Consider the following 25,451-nt stretch of genomic DNA (forward strand, 5'->3'; position numbering starts at 1 on the left):
TCACAAGGCTCTTGGACTCCAGACAATAATTAACGCTTTCTTCTGCCAGGCACTATGTGCTTGTTTCTTTCTTAAATCATAGTTTAATTCCCAGACCTTGATATAATAAATAACTGGGCACTATCCTTATTCCTAGCTACGCATTGAGAGAGTGAAGCGCAATAAACAGTCTAAGGTGGCCTGTGTGGGTGTGGATGCAGCCAGGATGCCAGCACAAGTAGTCTAACGGTGCAAGTGCCAGGCACTTAACTACTGTGCATACTGCCTTCCTAAAGGACGGTTACCCCATCAGCCTGGCCCTACCCCTTGACCCCAAGTGAAATGCCTCTCATTCTGCCCCGAAGCCCCGACCCGGCGGCAGTTTGGTTAAAGCGGAATCACTGACTGGCAGGTGGCGCTGCCCCGGGGCGTCCGGCTCCCCTCCTCGGGGCAGCAGGCTGGAGCCCCAGGGCACCAGGGAGAGCCAGGACCCCGGGCGGGAAAGAGAGGACTGGGGGGCACGCGGCACAAAGAGCTTTTTATTCAAATTTGTTTAGAGTTTCGCGAATTTGCATGAAAAATGTGTGAGAAAAGCCAGCTCCGGTGACCTCATCCGCACCTGCCATTAACGTTCAATTAGCGGCTGAATAGCGGCTGCCGACGCGACGTGCAGAGAATCCGGCCTGCCGGGCGCAGCTAGGGCGGCGGGACTGTTCGCGGATAGGATGAGAGCGAGGGATGAAGGAGGGGCGCAGGGTCTCGGCCTACTCCTCTGGGCTAGAGATCCAGGCCTCATTCGCACCCCAACTCTCGGAGGGAACGCGCGGACCCCAGGACCCTCCAGTCCAAGGCAGTTTGGGTCGCACTCGGACCCTGGGGATTCTCGGCTCTCTCCAGGCGTGGAGGAGGATGGGCTCGCCTCCTCCCCGGGACGGAAGGTGAACGGAAGAGCCCCGTCCAAACTCGGACGGGCTTCCTCGCCACCTTCCGGACAAAGTGTCAAGTACAAGTTCAAGTTCAGGGCCAGGCTCGTGGGCGGGGGATGGGGGTAGGGGGCGCCGAGCCTTCCCCGGCGGCCTTTGTTCTCCGAGATAATCGCTCCCACGTCCCCTCCCCGGCGGGGCGAGGCAGATACCCCCGCCCCGCCCCACAGCGCCCCGCAGGAGCCGCCTCCTCCCGCCGGCTCGGCGCCTGTCCCCTGGTCCCGCCGACCCCGCTCAGGGCCACCGAAGGGTCTGGGGGCTCGGGGCAGGGGGAGGCGCGATCCGAGCCCGTGGGAGCCTCCCCAACCTCGCAGTCCCAGCAGCAAACTGCATTTGGTCGGACGGATGCCCGCGTTGAGGTAAGAACCCTCGGCGGGGTTCGCCTGCACCCCCTGTTGCCCCGCCCCCCGCCCTGGCCTATGCGCCCTGTTGGAGCAGAGTGTAGGGCTGTGTGCTGCGAAGCGGCTGGAAGGTTGGGCCGCCCCGCTGGGCCTCCGGGGGGCGCGCTGCAACTCTAGAACTCTGGGGGCTTGAGGAGGTGGGTACAGCGGGCAAGGGTGCCCTGTGAAGGCCCGGTGAGATCGCCGGCCTTTTCCAAGGGAATCTGGCTTACCCATCTTTAGCGGTTAGCCTCTTGGCCTCCACTTCTGTCTCTCCTGGCTCTGACGCTTTCTTGCTTTTTCTCAGATTTTGGCAGGAGGGTACCCGGGTTAGAGGCTGGCTGCCGAGGCCCTGAGGTTCAAGAAGGGTTGGAGGGATGTGTGTGGCTCAGCTATTAGGGGAATTCCCTGGGCCCTCTCCACCTGCCACCACCCTCTTCCCCAGCACCCAAATTAAGGTGCTGGGCAAAATGGTGATAATTGGGGAGTGAGGGTGGAGGGTGGGCTGTGACCTAGCGGCAGTGCAGTGAGTGGGGTTGAGTTTTATTGTAGGACCTCCTGCTGTTTCTACATACCTGGTTCTTGGATTCTATACCAGTGTGAGCTTGTACTCCTTGTACTCCACCTCAGCCAAGCTCAAAGGGCACAGAGGGCTGCCGAGTGACTCAAACTTGTCTCCCCTTCAGGTGCTTGATTTGAGGTCATGTGTGTACTAGTGCTTTACAGACAGTTTAACACCAATTATACCTGGTTTCTGAATTCACAGCAAGTTAGAAGTAGCAGATTAAAAGAGGGAGAAGGCCTTTTCCATGCAACTATATTGCTCCCCTTCTGTGTTCTTTCTCTGTGTCTTCCCCTGATTTCTCACTTCTGGAATTTTATCCACACCCGAAGTTCCTCCTCATTAGAATACACTCCTCTAGATCACACTTTGACTTGCAGGGTACCTTCTCCTCCAGGAGGCCTGCTCAGATTTTCCCTACAATTTTCTCTTGACACTTCAACAGAGAGTCAGCCGCACTGCCCAGTGTTTAGTAGATATTCAGTAAATGAAACGATTTCTAGATGAATGAATAAAAAGACAGATACAATATAAACTTAAGAACCACTGAGGCTTGGATTTGTTTGGCTTTTACTAGCAATTTAAGTGTAAGAGAATGGCTCCCACAAGCTCCTTTCCTCTGTTCCATCATATAATGAGGCCTCATTCACAAGCACAAACCAGGGTGAGAAGGCTGGTTTTCTGTGCTCTGTTTTTACAAAAGGAGAAACATTTTATGCAAGTAGCTTTGAATTGAAGAAGGAGAAGGAGAAGGAGAAGGAGAAGGAGAAGGAAAAGGAGAAGAAGAAGAGAAGAAAAGAAGAAGAAGAAGAAGAAGAAGAAGAAGAAGAAGAAGAAGAAGAAGGGGAGGAGGAGGAGGAGGAGGAGGAGGAGGAGGAGAAAGTAGTAGTAGGAGTAGGAGTTGTGGCAGAAGGGAGCTCTGTACAGCTCTGCCCTCCATGTGACTGGGTCTCTGGAGGACCTGGAGCAACTGAGCTGTCATGAGCTGTATGGTACCTAGGAGCCTCCTGCAAAGCCTCAGTGGGGCCACCAGGAAGTTGACTGAAAATGGAGAGTGTGACCTACCTAGTACACATCTTTAAGCTCCTAATGATGCATTACTGACATGCTGATGGTGGAGAAGCCTGGCAAAATGCTTACATCTTTTAAAAAATGGAACCTAACTGTTTTTTGGGAAAACTATCTGCAGAGACTGTTCCAGATCCTTCCTCCTGGGAACATTACATCTGAGCTCTTACCTGATCCTCCCTGGGTGGTTTTTGATCTAAGGTTCCCCAGCTTATTTTGGGTAAAATAAAGGCATTTAGGGCAGCCATGGTTTGCAAAGGGTGGTACAAATAGTACTCTACAGTAGACTGGGAGAAAAATAAGTTATTATTTATACGTGTTAAGCCCACAGTCCTCCCAATTACTCAATTAAATTGGGTCTTGTTATTGAACCCCTTTAAGAAGGGATTATAGGAGTTGGGGTTGTGGCTCAGTGGTAGAGCACTTGCCTGGCATGTGTGAGGACCTGAGTTCGATACTCAGCACAACATAAAAATAAATTTTAAAAAATGAAGATATTGTATCCATCTATAACTAAAAATATTTTTAAAAAAAGGTTGTATAACTTGCCTGCAGTCTTACAACCAAAGAGAGGTCTAGGTGGGCTTTGAACTGGTTTAGACTCTTGCCTGACTATACTGCCAACACGGTAGCTTTGTTTCTAAACTAGTTATTGAATGCTCACTTCTCTCAACCCATGTTTTATTTTGGCTCTCTCCCTTACAAGCCATGTAACTTTTTCCAGATCTCTATTTCTTCATCTCTAAAATGGGCTTGCAACTTGATCTTATGGATTCATTGTGGAGGTTAAATAAGATGCTGTGGTTGGTGTGGTATACAAGACATGGTAAATGTATCCACAAATGATAGCTTTTAATATTAATGGAAATCGCCTTTAATGACAATGTTTTTGTCACTTTGCATTTTCAAAAAACAACGCTCCCCCCGTCCCCCGAAAAGACGAAAATCTGACACCAGTAGGTCTCTGTGTGTAAGCATGCAGTAAGGAGAGAGGAAAGGATGGAACTCAGACTACAGAAGGGCAGCGGCTCCATTTTGGGAGCAGATAACTCAAACCCCAGGTCACATGGATGCCCAGTGTCTTAAATACAAACCCTAGAAATCTTATCCTTCCTGGACTCTAAGTACTTTGGGACAGGTTGTGTGTGGTGGTGCAGTTGAAAGAAGGGCCCTATGAGTAATTGAGATGATTAGAGACCAAGATAGAAAACTCTTAAGGAGAGAAATCTGAAGTATGTTCTTACGGTCTTCATTAGCCATAAATTCTGATCATTCCCCACTTTTTTTTAATCCCAGGGGAGTTTTACTACTGAGTTACATTTCCTCAGTCCCAGTCCTTCTTTTCTTTTCTTTCTTTCTAAAGACAGTGCATCACAATTTGGATCCTCCTGCTTCAGCTTCATTGGGATTACAGGTGTGCATCACTGTATCTGGCTAACCACTGAGTTTTGATGGACAATAAATTAAGACTAGACCCTGCTACCAAGGCAGATCTTCTCAGTGAAATGCTTCCATCTCCTTTCATTGAATTAATATTTATTTATTCAGTGCTTGTTCTGTGCCAGGCACTGTTTTAGGCATTTGGGGATGTAGCAGAGAACAAAACAGAAAAAAACCTACCTTCAGGGAGCTGGTGTGTGCGTGTGTGTGCACGCGTGCCTGTGGCAGAAGTCAGAACATATCAAGAATTGTGTGCTGCACAGACATACCCGCCTCTGAGCAGGATCCCTCCTGGGTGAGATGGGTCAGTGGAACTTCCCTCACTCTCTCATTCCTTAAAGCCAAGGATGCACAGCAATCTGCCTGCAGATGTTATTAAGGAGAGGGAGATGAACTCTACTCCTTTCCCGGTCAGAAAATAAGTAAGCGGGGCTGGGGCTGTCTTTCAGTGGTAGAGCAATTTGCCTAGCATGTGTGATGTCCTGAGTTCTGCCCCAGCATCACTGGGAGTGAGGGAAAAAGAGAGCAGGAAAATGTGTAATGGGTGAAACAGAGATTTCCTCAGACACAGTACCCATCTAGCAGACAGCACACAGGTTTTCTGTCTTCCCCCATCCTTTCCTGATAGGATTCTGGGACCCAGGGAAGGCTGAAATCCTAGCAGTGGTACAGGGATAGAAATGGGTGGTGTTCTGTAATGAAAATCAAGAGACTGGGAAGAAATGAGGCTGTATCCAGGGGTCTGGGCAAATCATATTAACAGCTAACCTGTGCCAGACATGCTTTTAAGTTCTTTACATGTATCAGCTGTTAATCCTCACCAGGACCCTCTGAGAGAGGTACCATTATTAATTTCTGTTTTAGAGATGAGGAAATTGAAGCACAGAGACTGAGTAAAGTGGTCTAGGATCACATAGCTAGTAAGTGGCAGATCAGGTTGAGATTTGCCCATTCTCTGGGGTAAGTGGTTTCCTGTCAGGTTTTTTTTTTTTTTTTTTTTTTTTTTTAATTTGAGCTTTTTCTCCATTTGGGAACTACTGACATTCCTCAAGTCAGAGGCCATGGAAGTTGTCTTGGTTGTCCCCTCCTTACTTCTGGCATATGCCTCACACAGAACTAGGCAGTCAGTGACAGTGGCATTCAGTTGAATGTTTTCACCTCTGGGTACCAAATCAGGTCCCTGTATTTGCCCACAAAGCCTCTGCAAAATGCTCCATCTTCTCTGGAACCAGAATCGGTAAAAATACTGGTTCTGCCTTCTTAGGTTGGGGAAACCTCAAGCAATCTACATCCATTCTCTAAGCCCCTTTCCTGTCAGTTGAAGAAGGTAACAGTGTCAACCCAGGAATAAAGACCATGGTAGGGCAGGAGATACAGGAGATACAGTGTGAAGGTGCTTTGTAAAGGGTGAGTTTGGTGAGAGATCATACTGACCTGTCTCAGGAGTAATCGCTGCCTTTTGGTCTTGGGCCAGAGAAACCTCAGTCCTTTCATCACAAACAAGAGAATTGAAGGGAAAGAGGCAAGGGTGTGTTTCCACCCACATTGTTGCTTCTGTCCTACCCAGTGGAGAGGCTTGTGGCAGTGAGGAGGGAGCTGGGGTGGCCCGAGGAAGGGCCAACAAACACCAAGCTTGGGAGGTTCAGGAGGTCAGGAAGTGTGTCTTCCAGCCTAGAGCCTTTGGTTAGATTTGACAGTAATAGCACTGGTTTCACAATACTCACCAGGCTAGTAGTAATAAAGAGGGTACTTGGTTAATGAGATGTTTCTGTTTTTTCCTGTTGCAGATAGATCTATCACCAATCACTTGAAATATGTGGCAGTGGTGATATGATAACTGAAGAAATAAAAACTCTTTGGGATTTCTGCCCAACCCATTCCAAAAGCAGATCCAATTCATCATGTGTGAAAGGGTTCTGAACCCTGGGGATCTGGGGTAGGAATTAGGTGCATTGGGTCTGATCTGCAGAGTCTGATCTCCTGTCCATCAGCATCCGGGTCTCAAGTCAACTCACTAGAGAGCCTGAGCTAGGGAGACCTGGGTTCAGTGAAACTTTGGAGTGCCCACTTCCCCAAACGACTTTGTCAGAAAAAGGAAGCAAGGTTTGGGAGTATATATCTCAGTGGCAGAGCACTTGCCTAGCATGTACAAGAAAGAACCTGGGGTGGATCCCCAGTACTAAAAAAAAAGCAAAACTTAATAGGGTCACTGGAAGTCCACCAGAGGAGTTGAGGGGCAAATACTACATCTGGGCATATCTATTTCCCTAGAAATAACATTAATTATATTTTATTATTTATTCTAAATCTGTAATGCAAAGAAAATCAGTCGCGAGTGTTAATATTGATGGTTCTCCTGATCACACCTCGTCTTTTACGTGTGCCTTAAAGGTATTGACAACGGAATACATAAAAACTGCTTTACCGTGCGGCGTCTTTATTACCCTCCTCACCCACATCATTCATTCCAATCCACCACTTCCTATTTAAATTTGGGGCCACCCTGCCGGGATGCTCAGTCTTTTTGAGTCCGGGGCAGGGGAGGAAGCGTCCTGTAAACCCCAGCCTAGTGATGTGCTTTGCCTCCAGCGCTCGGCGGTCGGGGCTCCGCGACTTTTGGGCGTAAGGACCAGAGCTATCTAATTCCGTGGTCCTCAACCGCGCAGCAATTCACCCAAGGCCATCTGTGCAGAGCGGATAGGAGCACCGGATTGGCAACGCTGCCGGGCGCAGGATTCGGCCGCGTCTTGGTCTCTCTGTGACTAGGCAGTCCTGCAACCCCCTACCCTGAGCTTCTCTTTGGCACGGGTTGATACCAGAGAGAATGCTTCATCCTCAAACTCTAATTCGGCCCCGGCAGGAGAATCTAGGGAATGCCTAGTTTGTCCTGCTCATCTTTCTTATTCGTGGCAGCCAGCTAGACTAGCCTGCCCTGCGGGGTAGAAGGCTGGTTGATAGTGGCCCAGTCCAGGGTTGGGGCACACGGAGGCCTCCACCCTCCTCCAGACCGCGCCTGAGTGTTACTACTTTCAATTGTGCTCTTGTTCGGGATATCGGATTTCCGGGGGAATCAGGATTATTATATCTCTATAATTTTTCTTAGCCCCAAGGTTCCAAGAAAATCTATAATGAACGTCAATATCTACAATCTTCCTGGTCATTTTGTATGGAATGGGAGAGCTGTCGGGTTCTTGGTCGAAAATGTAACATCTGCCTCTTGGTGGGTGACATCGCGTCTCTGCTTCTTGTTTCCTATCATTCTGAAAGAGTTTTCTCCCCATGGAGAACCCAACTTGTTTGAAACATATTCCTCCTGATTCTTCGGGCTAGAGAATGAATTATGTTAAGATGTTTTTTCGAAATTACTAAAAACAAGCAAATAATAACAAAAGGCAATCCGAGCAGGCCCCAGGAGTACGCGCTGCCATCGTGCCTTAGACCTTCAGACATTACAGGAACAGCCTCAGCTACCTGGAGTACGTCAAATACAGATTGCCAAGCAAAACATCACAGTTCCCAACTGCTTGCTGCTCCAAGTCCCTACACGCAGAAGACTGTCCTCTGTTCCCCCAGGCCCGGCGCCCGCTACGCTCTCTCCGCCTGTGATATGGCGAGACTACCGCTCTAGAGGAAAAGATGGGAGCTCTTAGGGATTCTGGAGTCGCTCTCGGGGCGAGATCGGGTTTGTCTCACGACCTCGGCGCCAGTAAACTGTAGAATGAGACAGACCCTAATTTTCTCCCCTTGAAGTTGAAACAAAACCTGAAAGCCTGAGGTTGTCAGCACCGCCAGAGGTGGCGCCTTGGCGGCGGGGGCTGCTAGAGTCGCGTGCCCGCGCGGTTGCCAGGCCTGGGTTCAGTTTCTTGTCTAGTTGAGTTAGTTACTTAGCTGGCTAGCTAATAGTCAACTCACAGGCAACATTTATATAGACGCAGAGCCGGGTCCACGCGTTTCTGTGTCCGTCAGATCAAGAGCTGCCGGACTGGGCTCCCGGGAGAAGGGAGGATGGGAAATTCCTGGTAATTGGAGGGGAGGTTTTCCCTGGGGCGCCCCTCGGTGGAGTGGCCTTAGCTTCGGAAGAAGAACAAAGGGCTAAGGTGCCCGCGCGCTACGCGCCCTCGGGGCCTGGCGCGCCCTGCATTTACGCCCCCTCCCCGCGCCACGGCGGCCGCGGGCTTTGTGAGCTGGGGCGGCGCGCAGAGTTGCACCTGCCCGGCTTTAAGTACCTTGGCTAGGCATCGCGGGCGGCTGTTCTAATCGCCATCTCCAAAGTACCTGCTCATGAATAAACACCAGCCCTATTTATCAGGTACTTAGCGCTCATTGTGAAGGGGAAATTGGCCCTTTTCTGAAAGTGGCTATCCTCAACCCATCTGCACAGTGCTGGATGCAGAATTTTTCCTACCCTTGAGGCGCGCACGCACACACACACACACACACACACACACACACACACACACACAAACACGAGGCTCTTCCAGACTAAGATAAACTCGCTTTTCTTCCGGTAAGTGCGTGATTGAGCCTCAACAATAGGCGGAGAGGAGGAGGCCGCTGGGTCAATAGCTTGCATTTCTCCCATTGATAGTAAAAGTCAGCTTGGGAAAGGCAGGGCCATTGGAAAGGCTGGTCCTGCCTTTCTAGCCACAGAGACCTTGTGGACACACTAGCACAAACGTGAGGACACGCTGTCCCGTGGTTTCCTAAACATTGGGTAAAATATTGGAAGCAGTGGTCTAAGGTCCGTGGTGCCTGTCAACCTTGGCCAGTTGTTCCCAACTGCACCATTGTCTTCCCACTTTCTCCAGCTGCGCCTCCTGGTCCTGGCTCTTAAAACTTGGACATTTGGGAGAATATAAAGATCACGATAACTCAATCTGCAAACTTCTATGCCAGTATACAAGGAAAAGTGTGTCTTTCAGCTGGGTCAAAGAGCAGTTTTCTGCTGACACAGCTAAGATTTCTCAGTGCAGGGAACCAGGGAGTGGCCTGCTCCACCCACACAACCCTGGTAGCCCCAGAGAAACTATAAAAGCGTGGTAAATATGATTAATTTGTAAATTCTCACAAAGGCACGGCAGTAACCTTTAAGCACATTTGGGAGGGGGAATGCACGCTTCTTTTCCACTCACGCATTCCTTCCAACATATGTGCTTTCTGTGTACAGGTGTATAGGTTCCCAGGACTCTTCCCTGGGTGGAATTCCTCCTAAAACACACACGATTTTCTGGACTTGCATACTGCCACAAGCAGCCCTGAAAATGAAAGTGTTTGCTAAGTGTGGAGATTTTGCTAATCCAACGTTTAGAAAAGGCTTTGTCTTCATTCAGCTTTCCTGATTTCATTCTGTTTTACAAACAGAAGCTCAAAGCCATTACCGAGTGGCTCTGCCGCCCAGACCTTGTGTGGCTAATGAAGGTGGCTACGCAAGGTTCAGGGATCCAGGATGTTCAGAGAATCGTTGTATATCGGGGGTTTCCTAGCACATTACCTTTACACCGCAGGCGTCCCCTGCACATTCAACCTCCAGACTCTTATCAAGCACTGGGAAAGACCTTTGGGTCCTGCGTGGTGCAAGCGGGTGTGCCTTGTGCAGTTCAGGGACTGACTTCCTTTACGAGGCGCACACCGTGCCAGGAGAGAGCACTACAACCCGAGATTGCTGGAGGTCGGCGGTGGGAACTCCCCACGCGGTTAGCCGCAGAAACACCGGCGTCCCGGGGGGTCCCCAGCCCCTCCCAGTTTCCTTTACGGTGCAGGCGTCAGTCCGGTGGAGATCTTCTTTAGCCCTGGCAGTGCCATCAAACCGAAGAAAACAAAATTAGCCCTCTGAGATTCATCCCAAACACAGCCGCTTATTTTGGGAATATTCTAGAAAAAAAATAAGATCTTGTTTCTCTTTATGATTAATGGGGGGGGGGGTGCGGGTAATTGAAAGGGTAGGCCATTTACATGAGGGCAGAGACAGGGATGGTGGATGTGATCTCTGGAAATGGACTGAAAATCAGGACAGCTCGACATTTCTCTGTCTCTGCCTTTTCTGCCACAAATCGTCTTTCTATACCCCAGCGGTTCCTGTGTTGGGACAACACAGGCATTTCTACCTTGAGGCTTCTAGGTTGGCTCAAACCCCTGTGGGCGCCTCATTTTGTCTGGAAAGGTGTGGGGTCTTCCCGGTGCCTTTCCAGCCCCAGAAGGAGACCAGTAGGTCAGGGCCACCAGGTGCTGCCCAGGTGACCCAGTTGAGGGGTTTCCTTTAGCCGGATAGGATCCCCCACAGACCCTTTTTCCACCTGTGCCACCTCCTCACCTTGGTCCAGGGGCTGAGTTTCCCCATCTGAAGCTTTGCTAATTTTATTTGGAGAAAGTTCTGGAATCAGAGTTGGTTGCTCTTGTATGGTTTGCGTTGAGTGTTCAATGGTGTGGGTGCTTGGGTTTCCTCAGGAAATCTTTGGGTTTGGGGAAGGGCTTGAGAGAGTGGCCCCTGGACTGGCTCCCAAGGCGAGACTGGAACATGGTAGGAGCAATAAGAACATCAACCCCACTCCCTCTCCCTTTAGCGCCCCCATTTTCACTCTTCTCAGCCACACTCTTGGTTCCCATCTCTGCTGCCCCTAGGTGGAGAGTGGTGGCAACCTTGTTCCCGGAAAAGGTCAGAGAGGAGCAGAATCGAGTGGGAGCAGAGCACTGTGCAGCTCCAGGGTGGAGTCCTTTACCCGCATGGCAACCAGGTCTGAGGCCCGGGCAGCCGTTTGAGAAATACTGGGCGGGTTAGAGGCCAGGACTGGACGCAGGCCACGGGGAGGGCACGACCTTTCCACATCGTGCCGCTGGTGTTCAAATCGCCAAACACGCACACCCCTTCTTCTGGATGAATGTCTGCGTTGTTAGTCTGTCCTTACGACGGGAGTCCGCGGCGTTGGCTGGCCTGGAGCTGGGAAAGCGGGAGAAAGCCTACAGGGTTCAACCTAGAAAACCGTAAAGAAGAACTTGGGACTAAACCTGAGCTGGCTGGGGGTTGGGGACAGAGCCGCGTGTGTGTAGGGCCAAGAATGAATCATTGGGAGCGCCTGAAGCCTGAGATCTAGGCTCTTTTATTCCGCCTAGGTAGAGCTTGTGGCCCCTGAACATGTCGCCTTGCGTTGGCTTTGGGCCTCTAGAGGCAGGGTAGGAATCTCGCCTACTGAAATTCATTGGTTCCTTGAAACGACCCGACCCTACCTCCATCTTAAAGTTTCTGACCTTTGATCCCCCAAGCTCCCACTCTGTCCCCGTGATACCTAGTCACCACTTAGCGCATATGAGTTCCCTAGGCCAGGAGGATCTCATGTGCACGCCTTTCACCTGCAGCGCAGGGGTCGTTCTGCGACTCTTCTGCAACCTGTGCTGCCCCTCCTGGAAAGAGGGCAGCGGTGGGGTGGCCCCTGTTGACTCCGGTGCTCCTAAGCACGGTCTTCTGGGAACTCGCGATTCTTCACTTTCTCTGCCTGGGATGGGTGGGAGGTAGGTTCTTGAAATTTCTGGGTTTTTTTTTGTCCCCCCCCCCCCCCCCCCCCCGGATTTCTTTGGCTGCAGACCATGAAGAAGAACGCTGAGGCGACCGACCCTGGCTATGTAGGTCCTGGCCTTTGTGCCCTGCTCCATACACCTTCGGCGGGTGGGGCTTACTCTCTGCCGGGGGATGTAGAGGGGGTTGTTCCTAGGGGTCGCGAGGGGAAAGGGAGAGCGGAGCCTGACTTTGCGGTTCCCACGCTCTCTCTGCTCAGTTTACTCTCGCGGTCTCTGTTCCAACATGGTGCGCAGTTCCTTGGCTCCTCCCACACCTGAGCGGAGAAACCTGGAGATTGGGAACAGATATCACTTTGCGGAATTCTCTGGGTGAAGTCCGAGGGTCACGTACGCTCGCTCGGCCTCCTCCCGACCCGACTGTTTCAGATCCGCCGGCAGAGGGCGCCTTAAGCCGGAAAGAAGCAAGTCTGGACGCCTCTCCTGGGCCCCTGGCGCCACACCGTGGGGGCTCGAAGGCTTAGAGACACACCTGACACCACTGTATCCCAAATTCACACAGTCACACTGAACAAAGCCACAGAAGAGCGTGGCGGAAGCCTAGGTGGGAGGGACGGCGTCGGTACCCTACAACAGGACCTGGGAGGACGTGGGGCTAAGGGGCTCCCCAGCAGATCTTCTAGTTTATAATCATGTGAGCATTGGAGGGAATCAGTTATGCGCACTATGGAGATGTATGCATGCCGGCAGAGTGTGTGCGTGTGTATGCACTTAAGTGTGCAGGGGTCGGGGAAGGGCAGAAGATGTAGTTCCTAAGACTTGGTTTCTCCTAATTTCTGAGCTGGAAAGGTTTTTCTGGAACATTTAGTTCAAGCGTTCCCTTTATGCCCTTTAATAGAAGGAGAGAGAAAGAGAGGGTTGGCAGGGGGAGAGACCATGCAAGGGCTTCTCAGGTCTTGAAACAGTTAGAAATAGGGCTGTTCAAGGAGGGCTGAGAAAGGACCAAGCTCTAGCTTTCTTATTTCCTCTGCTATAAAAAACACTACAATGGTACCAGGTTTGGGCTTCTAGGGTCACCTCTGAAGGGATGAATGCACATGTGTTCATGCTTGGGAAGCATATGGCCACCCAAGAAGGGGTGCATCTCCATGCATGAGTGCCCACAAAGGGCTCTGTGAATGCCTGAAAAAGTGTGTGGGGTGCTATGTGTACCTGTCCATGAATGGGTGCCTGCACCTGTAAATTGTGTGAAGATGTATTTTTCTGCATGTTTGGGAAAGGGTGTATAAGAAGGTGTGTGTGAAGCAGTGAAGGGATATTTGTGTCTGGAATGGTGTGCCTGTATGTAAAGGGGTAACCAAATCATGAATAATTGCACCTTTGAAAGAGGGGTGTGTGCACACCCATGCACATATTGGTACCTTATCACTGACTGAAACCCCTCTGTCTGCTTTCACTGCTCCTACAGATAAGCCCTTGAGCTCATTCCCCTTCTCGGGTTCCACGGAAACAAGGAGTAAGAGAGTGAGAGAGCCCAGGGGTGCAGGCTGCAGGGTGTGGCCCTGCCCCAATGCCCAGCAGGCTCTAAGGGCTGCAATTAGGCAAAGCTTCTGTGCAGCAGAGAGAGGGTGGGAGGGAGGGAGAAGAAGGAGGAGGAGGATTATGGCAAATTCATTTCTATTTTCCAGCCCACTAAGCCTGCAGTGTGTCCCTGGTGTTAGCATGAGAATGGGCCAGGGCTCTGTGAACCCCCCCGACCTGCTGACCCCTCTCCCCCCACGTGAATAGCGGGACTCGAAGCCTCCCCAACCTCTCCAACCAGTGCCTGCAAAGCCACGTCTCCTAATCAGGGTAATTTAATATATTTTAAGCCCCCGGCGGCTTTATTTTCCCTCCTTTTCGAGTTTGTTTTAGGCATTCACAGCTCTCACCCCATCATTAGACGGCCTTATTTGACGGATGGAAGGAGCTGCTATGAGACCACAGTCCTTTGTGTCCCCCACATAAGCTGGGCTTCCCCGTAATTAGAATGGTATTCCCAGCCATTGAGGCCTTTCATGAGGCGGAACAAAAACTCCCCGAGATGAATATCCCCCAACTCTCAGCCCCCTGGCCGGAAAAGGGACTGTGAGTTAAAGGGACTCTTTGGGGAAGGCAGTCTGTGACCAAGGACAGCTGAGGTCCTGCCAGGGTGAGGAATTTTGAGGTCAATGGGAGCGGAGACCAGACAAAGGCTGGTCCAGGTTGCTGGTAAACACCAGTCACCTATACATACTTCCCCAGGCGTTAAGCCAGCCTCAGGACCTGCTTGGGCTCAGCCATTGTGGTCAAAGGACCTGCATCCACAAATGTTGGTTGGGGACATGGAAGCAGGCTGGAGTGTGTATATGAGCACACACAATCATTCTGATGTTCACTCCGACATGACTTTGCATTTAAACATACAAACACACACCACACATGATCACAGGCTTGAAATTACATAGTAAACACACACACATGTACACTCAACCGCAAGATCACAGAACCAGACTGGGAAATACTTGTAAATGTACACATATACTGCACACACTGTGTCACCCAGACATAGAACCAGACTGCAGTTGGTCTTTGTACTTGTGTAAACACACATACGCAGGCCACCCACATTAGGGTTTGCTTATGTACACACACATACTGCTGCATACTTATATATGTGCATACAACCTGAGGGTCAATTCATCCAGACCTTGGTTCTGTGGGTACAGGGCTTTCACCAGCTTGTGCACCCAGATGATGGCATCCCTCCTTGTGTAGGATACAGTCTTGCTTCTGGTCTCATTTCTGGGTCCACGCTTAGCCTGTGTTAAAATATAGAGATGACACGAACACACACATATGGAATTGTGCATGTCCTCTGGTTCACACTGACACATAAAAAAAAATACAATGGAATCAATATACTATTACATTTCCAGGGCAGACACTCATGATCAGAAATGCAAGAGGACTTAAGACTGAGCCCCCATCCAGCCTGATCTTGTACTGTGAACTAAGCCCCCAGGTGGACTGGATTTTCCTCTGGGTCTCAGGTGGGTCTCCCATACCCTTTGGGAAGAGGAAATCTCCTTTTCCTGGATTTCCTAGTTGGACTGGGGCTCCAAGGACAGTAACCTTTCCCAGGGCAAAGGACTTTTCCAAAGGTGCTACTCTGGTCTGGGAGTCTCCAGAAGGAAAAATTCAGCCTGGCACCCAGGGGAAGCAGTCCCATGGAGAAACAGTGAGTGTCTCATCTCCATAAGGATTCAAATAGGGGTAGGAGATCACCAGTTAGGAATGCTGTGGCCGGGGGGTTCATTTTTGGTACGGGGCATTGAACCCAGGGGTGTTTTACCACTGATCCACATCATCCTCAGCTGTCTTTATTTTTCATTTTGAGACAGAGTCTCATTAAGTTGCCCAGGCTGGCCTCAAACTTGTGATCCTCCTGCCTCAGCCTCCTGAGTCCCTGGGATTATAGGCATGTGCCACAGCTCCCAGCTTGTGGAACGGATTTATTTATATAATTCAGCTTCTTCTCTGTGTCAGACTTTGTGCTCAGAGCTTGGAACACAGTGATAAGTAACATACAATCCTGTCTTTGAAGAAACCTGCTGTCCTAAAAAGGGAGAACAGATATGCACAACATAGAGAATTGGCACAGGGTACAGGGATGAGGCTGGGGCTGAGCAGAATGTCACATAATGGACCTCTAGTTTCCACATTAAAATACTGGCCTCAGAGACTGGAGTGGAACATTTGACAGTTGTGGCAACTTGGAAGTCCCCATATTAGATAAATGATGGATTGGCTTCTCTGCAAGCCTCTCTCCACTCTAAGATTCCTGGATTCCTGGCCTGTGTCTATGGCTTTCTCACTGTGGCACAACTTCCAAAGAGTATGAGGGGGTGGCACTCTGTAAATCACTCTGCACAGTGTACCTTTATTACAACACTAAGGCACACACCAAAGCTATGCCCAAGTTCATGGTGAGGGTGGTGGTTGGGGCCCATTCAGGTCTCCAGGAACTAATGAGAGGTTCTTAGAGAGACAAGGAAAGAGGTAGGTCTCTTGTGGTTCTTGGCCACTTAGTAGTGAAAAGTAGTAAAGAACATTCTCAGGTGTTTAAGCCCTATTATCTTCTCTCTCTTGCTCTCCTCTCTCTCTCTCTCTCTCTCTCTCTCTCTCTCTCTCTCTCTCTCTCTCTCTCTCTCTCTCTCTCTCTCTCTCTCTCTCTCTCTCCCTCCCTCCCTCTCTTTCTTTATGGAGGATCAAACCCAGGGCTTCTCACATGCTAGGCAAGCACTCCATCACTGAACTATACCCTCATCCAGAAAGAGTTTTTGTTTTATTTGGTTTTCTTTAGTTTTGGGTACTGGGGATTGAACTCTGGGTGCTTAACCACTGCACCACATCCCCTACCTTTTTTGTTTTTTTATTTTGAGTCATGGTCTCACTAAGTTGCTGAGGCTGACAAATTTGTGATCCTCCTGCCTCAAACTACTGAGTTGCTGGGATTACAGGTGTGTGCCACTGCAGTGGGCCCAGGAAGTACAGTTTTGAAGAAATGGAGTGTGCTTTCAAACTGGTAGTGATTTTCATGATTTTTTTTTTCAAACCCTACCTCTCCTTGGGGATGTGGGAAACCCATCTTACTCTTGTAACCGTGGTGCTATATGCAAACACATGCCCAGGAAAACCCCAACATCTCTCTCTAGGTAAACTATTCATCTGTTTCTCTTTCTAGAAAAATATTACCTGGGGTGAATCAGAGAACAAAGGATATTTTGAAACCACTTCTGAAGACCTGGTTTGTTTTAACTGCAGTGTTGCTTGGTAAATATAGTTGTTGGGGGGCTGGGCTCTGTAGATGACCAAGGTTCAGAGTCTTCTTTTTTGTGTGACCTTGGGCACATCACTTTGGGCCTGGGTGTAAAGTGGGGATAGTAACAGCACCATCTATAGATGGTGATGTTATGAGGGTTAAGCACATCCATCCGTATGAAAGAGCTCAACATGGCCCTTGCATGTACTGAGGAGTACTCAATCAGTGTTATTCATGGTGATTCATATTAAGTATTTGTGGGGCAAATGAGACCATATTTCATTTTGGTTGCATTCAGGATAAAGTTGTAAAATTAGATCTTCCAGACAAGCCTCTCAAAGGTAACTTTGGTGGGATGTGGGGATGGAGTCTGGGTGGCGCAGGATAGACTGAAGTTCTCCTGAAATTAAAAAAAGTTAAGCTTTCATGCGGTTGGCGTCTCAGTGGGAGAGCGTTTTTTCCCTATCGCGTGGGAGGCGGAGAGTTACATTCCTACCACTGGAAAAATAAATGACTTCCCGAGCTGGTATGGACTCAGGTAGTTACGTAGGACGCCAGCAGGGGGAGCCCAAGTCGCCACGGAGAGGGCTCCAGCCCGCAATACCAAGGAAATTAAACTCTACAGAGCACCTACTGTGTGCAGTACATCCTCCAGGCACTGGGGGCGCCGTAACGTCAGGACGGTGTGGAAACTGAGGGTGCCGGGTAGCTCAGTGAACAAATACATAAGGGGAGGCCAGACTTTCTGAGCGCGAGGGCCCCTTTGCTGCAGAGGGGACTGGGCTGCTGATAGTTCAGAACCGAGGACTATCCTCAGGTCAGGATCTGGTGGTGACCTGCTCTGCAGGAGGGCCGCTAAGAGCTCTGCTTCTTCCCTGCGTCCCAGCACCCTGCTCCGAGTAGGCACCCAGTGTTACCTAGTGAAGTAAATAAGGCTGCCTTGCGGGAAGACTCCTGCTGGAGGTATGGACACGAGGGACCCCATTCACCCCATTGGAGGTGAAAAAAAACACCCACCTTCCTCCCTTAACCCATCCCTGCACAGACCCAGGAAGAGGCAAATCTCCGACCCCATCTTGGCACAGAACTGGGATGCCACATGGGATCTGGCCACACAGCGTCATTCCTGATTCAGCTTCCAGCAGCGCCGGGTTTTCTTGTCCACTAAACTGCGGTGGCGGGTGGGCAACTAAGAAAAGAGCTAATTCAGGAACCCAAGCATGTATATTTGTGCGTGGGCACACCGCTACGTACGCATGTAATAATTGTTTTCATAGGTTTTTTTAAGTACCAAAACTCCCGACAGTCCACCGAGGCTAATTAAAAATCTTGGCTTTAAAAGTGCCTGAATCGGAAAGACGTTGAAGAGCAGACACTGGAAACATTTTTCCCTAGGCCCAGAGCAAACAGGTTTGTCCCGGCGGGGGAGGGCGCGGTCGGACAGCGGAATCTGGAGAGGGTGAGACTAGTCGGGGACTCCTCTGCTTCGCTTCTGGAGCGCTCAAGGGACCCAAGGAATAGGGTCTGACCACACCGCTGCAGCACGGTGAGGGGCGCCCGGGCGGTGCTGCCTGGGCTTTTGCCCCAGCAGGTTCAGGAACCTGACTGTGCTCCCAGACGCTCCTAGAGCAGGCGGATTGGAGCTCCAAATGCCAGTGGTGTAACCTTGACCAGGTCATTTGACCTCTTGAAACCATTGGAGCGAAGTATCAGAGGGGTGGGGGCATCTTAAAAGAGGCGGTCTGTAAATCCCCCAGGGGGCTTCTGTCAGGTCGAGAGATGGGGCGGGCATGCGGGCGGGGTGGGGGTGGGGCGGGATGCTGGATTTTTGTTTCATTAATCCTCTTGTTCTTCTGAGGACTCTCATTCTCCTCGATTTACAAATGTGAGAGCCCAAGTATTGGTGATGGGGAAATGAACACTCTTATTTCTGGGGCAGCTGGCCAGAAACTTTGTATTTTTTCCCAGACCTCTTTAGAACTTCCTAAACAGACTGCTGCAGACCTGGGAGGGAAGAGAGGTGCCTAAAGTAACCAGCTAAGAATAGAGTCCTCTTCACCTGGGGTCTGGTTTGAGGAACCCAAGTGGAATCCTGGACAGAACATGTTGAATTCCAGGCCTCACTTTTCCCATCCGTAAAATAGGTTTTCCCATTCTACGGATTGGAAAAGGTTTCTTCAGTTCTCAATGGGAGGTTGCAGGGCTCCAGAGAGATACCAGGATATGAGCTGGTTGCAGGGAGAGGAAGTCTCCCTTAGTTCTGGGAGATCTCCCTAAAAACCCCCCTTCAGCAAGAGAGCACTCACATTTTAAAACAGAGGGCCACTTGCCAGGGACTGATCAGAGGTTTACTTTTTGTTTCAGTGACGCCTGTCAGCATCCCTGGGGTGGAACTACATTTTCCCCATTTCACAGGCAGAGAAACTGAGAACAAAAACAACAAAGTGAAGTCATTTACTCAAGGTCGTCTAGTGAGTAGGAAGAGCTGGGGTTTAAGGAGAATTAAAATCGGAATAGAATGGAGGTCTGACCTTGCCTTCACACCAAGAAACCTGCTCCCAGGCACTCCTTCACTTCTGTAACCATCTCATTGTCCCTTAAGAGTAGAGTGGTTCTGATGTTGGGATCTGGTCTGTTTCAGGGACCAAGTGAACCTAAGGACCAGGACCTAGCCCAGTGCAGGCAGGTTCCTGGAAGGCAGGGGCTCCTGTGAAAGGGAAGGAGAGGAGGGTAGGCTGGCACTGGTGGCCCTATGGAGCTAGAAAGTGGCAGAAAAGGCTAAGGTCAGGTTTGATGCAGGGTTTAGCACTGTGGGGCTGGCCATGGTCTAGGATGGTCTCCTGCTATGATTTTCAAGAATCTCCAACTAAAGCCAGGATCTAGCTCTCTGCTTCTTTCCCCCTCTCCACAGGGAAGCTTAAAGAAAGTTCTTTGGGGACTGGAAACCTGGAGGTTGTTTCTGAGAGAGAAATCCTGAGCCCCTCTCATCTTCCCTGACTCTGCTGACCACACCTTCAGAACCCTGAGTAGGCATCACAAGGTCTCTTCAGTCAGCGGATCCCCACTGATGCTACCCAACTCCTGGAAAAGGAATCCTACTGAGTGCCAAATATTTAAAAAAAAAAAAATCAATCAAGGAAACTAGATTAGGTTAGCAATGCTGCACAGAGGAAGCCAGGAAGAAAGTGCTGGGGTCTTCTGCCTCATCTCAGAAAAGAACTGCTGTTGGAGGGAGGACATCAGATCTGGAATGATTCGCACCATCCAACTCTCCGAGAAGCCTCTTAATTCTTCAGAGCTTTGTCAGCAGAGACACCATGCACAGCAGGCAGCTGGGGCTGCAGAGTAGAAACTCCCCAGGATTAGATTGTGGAACAATTCCCTTCCCCCAATCCGTTGCAGAATCGGCTTCGTTTTTAATTCTCCAAAATCGGGGAAATAAACTCCAGCATCTGGAGTGAAGGAGATAGTTCAGAGACCTTGCTCTTGGGCAGCGTTTCCCACCGGTGTCTGGTTCCTTAGTTCTCACAGCGGTCTTTGGAGTCTGCGCAGCAGTATTATCTCCAGTGTAGAGGGTAGCAAACAGAGATTTTCAAAGGAAAGGTATTTCCAAAGGAAGGATTCCAGGGCTCCTTCCCCAAGCTCCCGGCCCTTGCGGGGTGCTGGCGCGGGCTGAACCTTTAAGTTCAGTGGCCGCTACTGTTCTTGGTGCAGAGGTGCTGGGGCTCTCTCTTAGGCGGGGCGAGAGCTGTCCATCCACTGGTGCTGAATCTCAGACCGGCACCGCTGGAGTCACCGACAAAGGTGTATTTGCTCAGCACCACATCTCGGGTCACCCTTTCTGCCTATAAGACAGCTTCATCATGGAAGGAAAGTAGTCCAAGCCATCATCATCTTGTCACCAAACCTCAGTAGCCACCAAAGTGGTCATCATTTCCAGTCGTGCCTCTCAATTCATTCTCCACTCTCAGCACCCAGTCTTCTCTTGTTTCTTTCCCTTTTTTCCTCTCCCAATGCTGGGGACTGTCAACCAGGGACCTCGCACATGCTAAGCAAGCACTCCATCGCTTGAGCTATGCCCCCCCCCAGCCCTAGTGTGGTCTTTTTAAGCAGCAAATCTGATCACACCTAACGTCTTTCTATGGTTTCTTGTATGGTTCATAATAAAGTTAAAGTTCTTTTTATGGCCAAGAGACCCTCTCTTCCCCTTAATGGTATAGTACCTATCTACTTCTCCCACCTTAAACATCTATCCAAATGGAGTGGATTTCTGATATATTTGGAAGACTGCTGCTAAGACTTGCTGAGGGAGTCGAGGTGAGTGTGAGAGGAAGAGTGGAGCTAAGGATGAGCTTCTGGAAGGATGTATGATCACACTTTATCTCTTTGCCACCATGCCATCTTGCTTCTGAAATCACATTAGGGTGAAGACAACAGGAAGGTTCTGGAGTTGAGAATCATTATTGAACAGAACTGATGAGGCTGTTCAGGTCTCTTATACACCTTCTGACTTATTTTAATTATCCTCCCTGTTCCAGCTGAGGAAACAGTCCCAGAGATGTGAAGTAAGTAGCAGATAGAGGCAGCAACTCCATGTCTTTATTTTGCTCAAGATAAAAAGGCTACCCTGTGTACTTCATCTCCAGCAGAGTCATTATAATACTGGCTCTGGAGCCACCTGCCTGCATTTAAATCCCAGCTCTGCCATTTATTGACTTAGCTTCTTTGAGCCTCAGTTTCCTCAGCTGAAAAAGGTGATGGACAATAATAGTGCATCCTGCCCACAATTACTGTGAAGATTAATGAGATAATGCCTATAAAATGCTTAACACCATAGTCATTATTATTATTTCCATAGGTCTGAGCCCCTTTCCTGACTATGTCAGACAAATCCAGAAGGTAGAGAGGAAATCTGGGACTGAGAATTTTCTGCCCTGTCATCGGTGCTGGAGGAAAGAGGGCAGAGGACAGAGGAGGAGCAGCGTGACTGCCTGGGCTGGTGAGCAATTTACTGGAGGAGCTCATTTGGTGACTCTGATTCCAAGTTAATTAAAGATGGCCACTAGGGGTCATTGCCATGGTGACAATTAGGCTGGAAAGGAGCCTCATTAAGGTGTGGTTTTAACAAGGCCCGTCGTTTTTAACCTAAGATCTGGAAAGAGGAATTTTTTTCCAGGTTGCTTCCTTTTCTCCCTTTACATATTTCAGATCCATTTCTGGATAGTTCCTGTTGAAGAAGGAGACAGAAGAGGATTCCTGGTTTAGTCCCTTTGAAGAATCAGCAAGGCAACAGGTTTCTTCTTCAGGGCATTATTCCTGCATCTGAAAGAAGGCTTAGTGGGCATAAGCTTTGAGAAGGAGGGTGGAGGGAATGAGGCCAGAGCAGGAGGTGAGGAAGGGGTGGGCATTATTCAAAATGGAACTAGAGGCCTTTTTTGGAATTTAGAAATGTTGCTTCTTTCATCCTATCTCCTTCCTAAATTGAGTGGAGTGAGGGGAATTTCATGGAAGGAAAGGGGAGGAGGTGCATTAAGTCTGTTTCTTCTGAGTTGGAGGAAGAAGTAATATATGCTTGTTGAGAAAAAATAGAAATTTCAGAAAAACACAAAAAGAAAGTATCCCCTGCAGTCAGACATAATGATTGTTAACATTTTCAGTGTGATAAACTGATCAGTCAGTCAGCTGGATTGAGAGGGGGGAAAGGGCACATACAGTTTCTCATTTATACCCTTTTCTACTGTTTGCATTTTTATCAGGAGAATGTCAATTAAACCCATTGTATCTACAATCTTGAAACCTGAATTTATCACTTTAAGATAACAAGATATCTTGAGTGCCTTTACAGGATGTTACAATTTCTTCCTGACTTTTTTTTTTTAAGGCACATTGTAAAATATTCAAACTGAACAAAGACTAGATAGGAAAGGTAAGTTCCCTGGCTGGGTCCCCTGTCCCTTGGTTCCCCACCATAGAGGCAACCATTAACGTCAGTTTCTTTTGTATCTGCCCAGAGATATTCTATGTGGGCACAAGTACATGAGTTTATCCACATATCTGCTTTGTGCAACATAGTGCACAATTCACTGTATACTATAGTCGATTTTTAAATTTTACAGTATATCTTGGGGTTGGTCCCATATTAATGTGTACAGAACTGTCTTGTTCCTTTTTCAAAGCCTGGTGGGCTGCAGCAGCTGGAAGTCTTTGGTAGAACAAGAGTCGGTCTCGGCCCTTAAAGGGCTCACAGGGGTGTATATCTTTTTATGACCAATATTGGGCATAATGATCAGTAGAGAAGCACTTGGCACAGGTTTTGGATGAATGGATAAGCAGGGCCTATAGGTAGAGGAACTGGAGAAGTGAACAGGGACCACCATGGATGGCTTGATGGCCTTGCTGAGGGATCAAACCTTTTCTGTTCAGGAATGGGGTTCCCCTCATGACCCCTCATATGGGGCCAGTACAATCAGATATACTCTCATGGTAAGGTCCCTCTGGTCACCCAGGTAGAATCAGAAACTACAACCAGGTATGGGAGACTTTAGTGCTGTCCCCACATGTAGCATCTTTCCTTTGCTGACCCTCCTGACAGGAGGGATCATACATCTCAACCCTGGGGAATGCAGGCATGGCCACATGATTTGTTTTGGCCAATGGAATGTCAGTGGAAGAGACACATGACATTTTCCAGTGGAAGCCTTAAGGGACAGTTAGTTTGAGCTCTGCCATACTCTCATTTCTGTCCCCCAGAAATTTTGTGACGTATGGGTCAATATGGAGCTCCTGCAGCCTTTTCCCTGAGTGACTATGATGAACAGAGGCACCTTGCCAATGTACAGCAGGCACATAAACACAAGTGAGAGTTGAACATTGCTGCTTTAAGCCACTGAGATTTGAGGGGCTGTTATATAGTAAAACACAGACTATCCTGACTGATGCATGAGGCAACTGGACTGGATAATTCTCGTCCTTTCAAGATGTGCATGACAGGTGTGATTCTTCCCAGCTGGTGTTTCTTTGGCTTGGATCTGAGGACCCACTCTCAGTTTACTCAGGGGATACTCAACCTCAAACTCTTATGGAGACCAAAATTCAGCCATTCTGCCACACCTCTTTGAGCCTCAAGAACATTTCTCAGAGGAGGAGAGAAACCTGCAGCAGGAAGAATTCTGTAGCTCCTTCTGTCCCCTCTGAGGTCCGGCTTCTGGTAGCCTACAAAGAATCAGAAACATGAACAGCCATGGGCATGAAGAGGAAAGTTTATTCTTGCTCACCAGGATTCCCATCAACAGGGGAGCAGCATCTGCCGACTGGCTCAGATCAGTCATTCTTAATCCCATCAGGTTTATACCTGCTATCCTAACAAACATTGCTATCCTAACAAACTGCTATCCTAACAAATACTGCTATCCTAACAAACATTGTAGAAAACAGAATCTACTTACACATGTAATTGCAAAAATATCAACACAATGCCCCAAATATAAAGAAAAAAAAAAAAAAAAAAAAAAAAAAAAGCTCAGTGTATTAGCACATGCCAGAGGTTCCCAGCTGCTTGGGAGTGTGAGGCAGGAGGATAACTTGAGCCCAAAAGTGCTAGGTCAACCTGGGCAGCCCAGCAAGACACTATCTCTCACACACACACAAAAAGCAAAATGGAAATGCATAACATAATAATATAATAAAATAACACATATTTCAAGATATATGTGCAAGTACAAGTGTTCTAGAAGACAAAGTGCAACCAGTAACTGCTTTCACCTGCTTCAAAAATCTTGAATTTGGGGCTGGGGTTGTAGCTCAGTGGTAGAGTGCTTGCCTAGCACATGTAAGGCACTGGGTTTGATCCTCAGTACCACATAAAAATAAGTGAATAAAATAAAGGCATTGTATCCATGGACAACTAAAAGTATTTTTAAAAAATCTTGAATCATGAATGTGGCAGTCATGGGTACAGACAGGTACAGGTGGATTGCTTTGGCAACTAAAATGCCATTGCTGCTATGATAACAATCATGTTGAAGTGGTAACTCTTGGGAAGATACCACACAGGAGAAAATGTGAGCACAGTAGGTTTGTGCTGTAGTACATATTCTGTATTATTGCAGACTTACAAAACCTTTCTGTTAATATGTAAAGCAGGGTTAGATTCTAGGGTCAAACTTTTCACCTACATTTCTGTCCAGTGGAATATTTGTGGTGCTGGGAATCAAACCCAGGGGTGCTCTACCACTGAGCTACATCGTCAACCCTTTTTATTTCTATTTTTGTTTTTATTTTGAGGCAGGGGCTCACTAAGTTGCCCAAGCTGGCCTCAAACTTGTCATCCTCCTGCATCAGCCTCCCAAGTCACTAGGATTACCAGCCCTGTGGAACATTCAAAGGTCATGTGTGATTCAGGTCAAAGTTTCCTTACATGTTGACTGTAAGGAATGTTAGCCTCCACCTGTGCTAATCAAATATTCACAGTGTCCCCATCCTTATGACAACCAAAAAATCTCCCACAAAAATTTAAAGGCCTCCAGGGAGATTGCTGCTTCTCTCAAAATCCTCTGTTCTGGTCCAATCAGGAGTGCTTTGTTGGGACTGGAGTGCAGGACTAACTGAACAAAATTGGAGTTCTTTTGGGAAGGAGGAGATAGTGGAGGAAGGAAGGCTACCAACAGTGTCCATTCCAGGCCTTAAGCTCA

General features: G+C 48.9%; 1 long non-coding RNA gene across 3 annotated transcripts; it reads left to right on the plus strand.

The window, feature by feature from the left end:
* The first annotated feature begins 859 nt into the window (after window positions 1-859).
* LOC306649672 lies at window positions 860-24,094 on the plus strand. 3 transcript variants are annotated; one of them, XR_013760683.1, is made up of 5 exons: window positions 860-1,321; window positions 21,620-21,760; window positions 21,970-22,054; window positions 22,643-22,687; window positions 23,512-24,094. It is a non-coding gene; the product is annotated as an uncharacterized lncRNA (long non-coding RNA). The 3 variants fall into 3 exon arrangements; XR_013760684.1 differs by lacking the exon at window positions 860-1,321 and adding an exon at window positions 19,678-21,078; XR_013760685.1 differs by lacking the exon at window positions 860-1,321 and adding an exon at window positions 19,691-19,787.
* The last annotated feature ends 1,357 nt before the right edge of the window (window positions 24,095-25,451 follow it).

This window comes from Sciurus vulgaris (genome assembly GCF_902686455.1).
Source record: "Sciurus vulgaris genome assembly, chromosome: 2".
NCBI classification, from domain to species: domain Eukaryota; kingdom Metazoa; phylum Chordata; class Mammalia; order Rodentia; family Sciuridae; genus Sciurus; species Sciurus vulgaris.